Below are 4550 nucleotides of genomic sequence, written 5' to 3'. Positions count from 1 at the left end.
AAGGAGCATGTCCTGAACACGGTCACCGATATATTCTTCGTTCTCTGCGAGTAATCTTCTCGCTTCCACAATTTCGGCTGCGATCCCATGCAAGCGAGGATTATTTTTAAATTGCCCGCAAGCGTATAACATCGCCAGTAGGCCACTACTGCACATGACCGCGAATTTATAAAACACTTCATATGTCTTCTCATCATTATCACTCGCGAGTTCGCATAGTTATTTCCCACGTTGGATTATTGGATTTGCTACCGACGCTGCGATTATACAGTCACGTACAATTTTAAAAGGCTGCGACATCTTATACTTTCACGAATATCACGGAATAGGAATGTTGCTCGAAGCGATGGAAACAGTAAAATACGTCGTAGCAGCTTCGAACACTCTTATATAACATGTATCCAAAATTTTGGGAAACCTGCACGAATGCCTGTGTAAATAAGGCGGGACTAACTATACCAACGCTTTTCGGCAATATACTCGACTAGTTTTATCGCAGAATTTGGTATCTGTTAAAGGATCACATTATTCCTGCTATAAAAGAATAATCCTTTTTCTTCTCATATCTATATCTCGCATTCTCAGACGTGAAAAATGCGAGTTCCGTGCGGTTCCCTTAGGCCCTACACGAAAAACGTTTTGTAGAATTGTCTGTTTATCTAAATTTAGATGCGTGGAAGGAAATATAAGCAGTTTTGACTAGGATAGGACTCCGGTTCACAAAAGAGATGTAAAGGACATTTTCTCATCCGCTGATTCGGCAAATATAATGCCTATTCCCGCGATAATATAAAACCCGTCGGAATCTGTAGGGTTCGCGCATTCCGTTCAGCCACAAAAGAATAAACCTTCTTTCTTCTCGTTTTTATAAATTTTCAGATGTGAAGAAATGTGCGTCATTCCTTTGCGACCTACACAAACGATTTGTAGAAATGTGTTTATCTATACATAAATTTAGATGTAAGGATAGGCGATATAATCGGTTTTGACTACAATAGAGTCTGATTGGAAACTTTCGCAAAAGACCATAAAATGTATTTTCTCATTCACTGCTTCGACAAATATAACGCCTGCTCCCACGACATCATGAAACCTATAGGAACACATATGCTCCGTTCTGAGAAATTCTAGAACGTTCTAGACTGAATCATTTAACAAATATTCAGAAATATTCAGAAAATAAATTTATTTGTTGTATGCACACAGAACTACCCCTCCACTTTTCCTTTTCCTATAAAAACCCATTGAGCTGGGCTCAAACCATTTGAGCTTCTTCAGTCTTAGTACTCGTTTCGTGCGACGAAATACGAGTACGTATATTAGTTCTCGTGTTTTCACCTGTAGAATAGTAAGTTCTTGTGAGAAACATAATGGCGAATACTAACGCAAACGCAGAATTTAAGAAGATCGCTTATGGTGACTCTGGGAAGGCTCGCTATGAAAGTCATATGCTTCTCTCCACTATTTATCCCCTCAACACTTCGGATACCAAGAGAATGCAAATCGTATTGCGGGCATCAAACGACGGGACAACTTTCGAGCCTACAATAAAACTATCCGGCAATACCTTTACAGGGATCTAGTTCGACACATGGGAAAAGTTTAAGGAGTACATGAAATACATAGGCGATTACTTGCACTCGGTAACCAAGGCCGTGCCGGAGCCCGTCCATATCAACGATGTGATCATCACCTTTACCATGGCGTATGGGGCAAGGGCGATCATGGTGACAGAAAATACGAAAACAGACGAGGTGAATACCGCATCGAAGAGGATACCTACTGATTCATCTTAGGGACAGCATCCGCTGGCGAAGAAACGAAAAGTCTACACGGTAAACATCGTGATGCAGGCAACATCTTTTGACGGGCTAGAACTTATAACAAAATGTATTGACGCACGATGTGAACAACTGCAAACGTTTGCAAAACTTGTAAACGATTGCGCCCGGTTTCTCGTAACGGAGATAGAACTCAGGCTTCCCAAGAAAAACTTAGACGAGGACATCGTGAAATAGACGCTCTTCGCAAACCATCAGGAAATCGAGTAAAATGTACGTCGGCAATTAAAAGATTTAACGTTTCTATTATAGATACTTATTTCCACATTATATTTCAAGAAATTACTTCGATTTATTTAAATGAAATTGTACGAACAATTTTAATAAATATCTCATCTTAATCATGAAAAATAAAATGTAAATTAATTCTATGAAAAATATTGTGCATTCCTTTCTCTTCACCTCTTCTCTCTTCCCTGTGATTTCCAGTTCGAGGTAACAAATCCCGTTGTAAACTTTTCGAGTTCGAAAGCGAGGGAACCCGCATAGGTAAAAATATTCGGGTAGACATAGACCAGAGGTATCGTCTTCCAACAATCGCTGGGTAGTTTTTGTCTTCGAAATGATCCCTACCTGCTCGAATATGCTCGCACACGCTCACGAGAATCGAGAGCCGGGGTCTCATGACGGGGGCCCGAGTCCTGTAGGTTCTAGAATTTGCCAAATTTTTCACGCGTGACGTCAATACTCTTCGTATGTATACAATATAGCTAGTTTCCTTCAGGGTATAGCAGTAGCGTAGTGCATAAGACGCTTGACTTAAAAGCCGGCGGACCTAGGTTTCGAATCCGGCCAGGGCCTACAGGATTTTTCTAGAGACTTTGCACTAACCACACACACACACACACGCACATCTCTCTCTCCGTTCTACGTGTACGCCGTGAAACCAGTTTCTACCGCAGAGTAGCAGTAGAGCAGTGGTAAGACGTTTGACTCAAGAGCCTGAGGTCCCCGGGTTCGAGCCTCGCAGAGTGTCTAGGAGATTTTTCGAAAAGTAATATGCAAATTAACCAGCTGACCGGAAGAGCTAGAATCACAACAACGCCTAATATGAATAATAAAAATTTAATATTTAGATTACGCTAATTTTTATTTCGGTGATTCAAATTTCCGCCATTTTCAGCCTTAGGGGTAGGTATGGCTTTTCAAAACATTCCCCCTCCACTCGATCCTCCGGCGCCACTAGACCACGCCCACCGGCGCCGGAGGGTCGAGTGGAGGGGGAATGTTTTGACTGGCCATACCTACCCCCATACTACTCATATAAATTATTTGGCTTTGTTTCATGGATTCTACTCTTCAGATAGCCACACAGAAAATAGTCAAAAGGTGATAGATCTAGGGATCGAGGTGGCCATTTGATTTCACCTCTTCTTCCAATCCATCGACGATGGAAACCGATTATTAAGAAAGTCACGAACAATTATGGCATAATGAGGTGGTGCTCCATCTTGTTAAAACCAAGTTTGTTCAAAATTATCACCTGCAATTTCTCTTATCCTTGGTATTATTTAATTCCTTAACATACCCAGATATTTTGCGGTGTTCAAATCACCATAAATAAAAAAAGACCCACTATTGAGTTATTCAAAATACCTGCCCAGACATTCACTTTCTGTGGATATTGAGTACTAAATTCTAGCATCCAGCGTGGATTAGTGTCACTTCAATATCTGCAGTTGTGTCTATTCACTTCGCTCTTTAATGTGAAAGTACATTCGTCAGAAAATATTGTGTTATAAGAAAAATCCTGGTCCCTGTCGTTCAAATCCATCATTAATTCACAAAATTCTGTTCGACGATCGGGATTGTCTTCATTGAATTCCTGAACCAAGTGAACTTTATACGGATGAATTTGATTAACTTCAAGCTTCTATGAACGGACGCTCGAGTGTTTCCATGCTGTTCAGCTGCGTTGCGAATAGAAAGGTGAGGGTTTTCTACAAATGCTTGTGCAACCTCCATCTGACTCTCCTTATTTGTAGCTGATTTAGGCTGTATATAGGGTGCCCCATTTTAAATTTCCCAGGCAAATATTTCGAAAAATATGCAAGATAGGGAAATATATTTCAAACAAAAGTTACGTGGTTTTAAGGGGGACATAAAACAACTGTATCAGTTTGTTTACAGATAACACCATTTTCAAGATATTCATTGAATGTTACTTTTCTTAAATGAAAATCCCAATTTTTTATTATATCATCTTTTTCTATCAATTAATTTGAATAATTTTTGTTTGAAACATTTTTTTATTTGCTTAATATTTTTTGAGATATTGAAGGAAAACTTGGTAACTTTTTCAATACTTAACTTACGATATTTCGCTAAATTATTGTCGAAAGAATAAATGGTACTGTCCTTTTTTACTCTATTTAGTCTCAAGTATATATTGTTACAATAACATCCTGATTTTTGTTAATTTGATGATTTTAAAATTTCCAAAAGTCGATAAATTAACAAAAGTTAATGCACTATTATAACAATATATTCTTGAGATCAAATAGAGTAAAAAAATTTAGTACCACTTTTTCTTTCAACAGCGAGCGAGTTATCGTAAGTTAAATATTGAAAAAGTTACTAAGTTTTCCTTAAATATCTAAAAAAATATTAGGTAAATAAGAAAATGTTTTAAACAAAATTATTCAAATTAATTGGTAGAAAAAGATGATATAATAAGAAATTGGAGTTTTCATTTAAGAAAAGTAATGT

Source organism: Harpegnathos saltator, unplaced genomic scaffold (genome assembly GCF_003227715.2).
Source record: "Harpegnathos saltator strain DR-91 unplaced genomic scaffold, Hsal_v8.6 scaffold500, whole genome shotgun sequence".
Classification (NCBI taxonomy): domain Eukaryota; kingdom Metazoa; phylum Arthropoda; class Insecta; order Hymenoptera; family Formicidae; genus Harpegnathos; species Harpegnathos saltator.
This window is presented reverse-complemented; position numbering follows the sequence as displayed.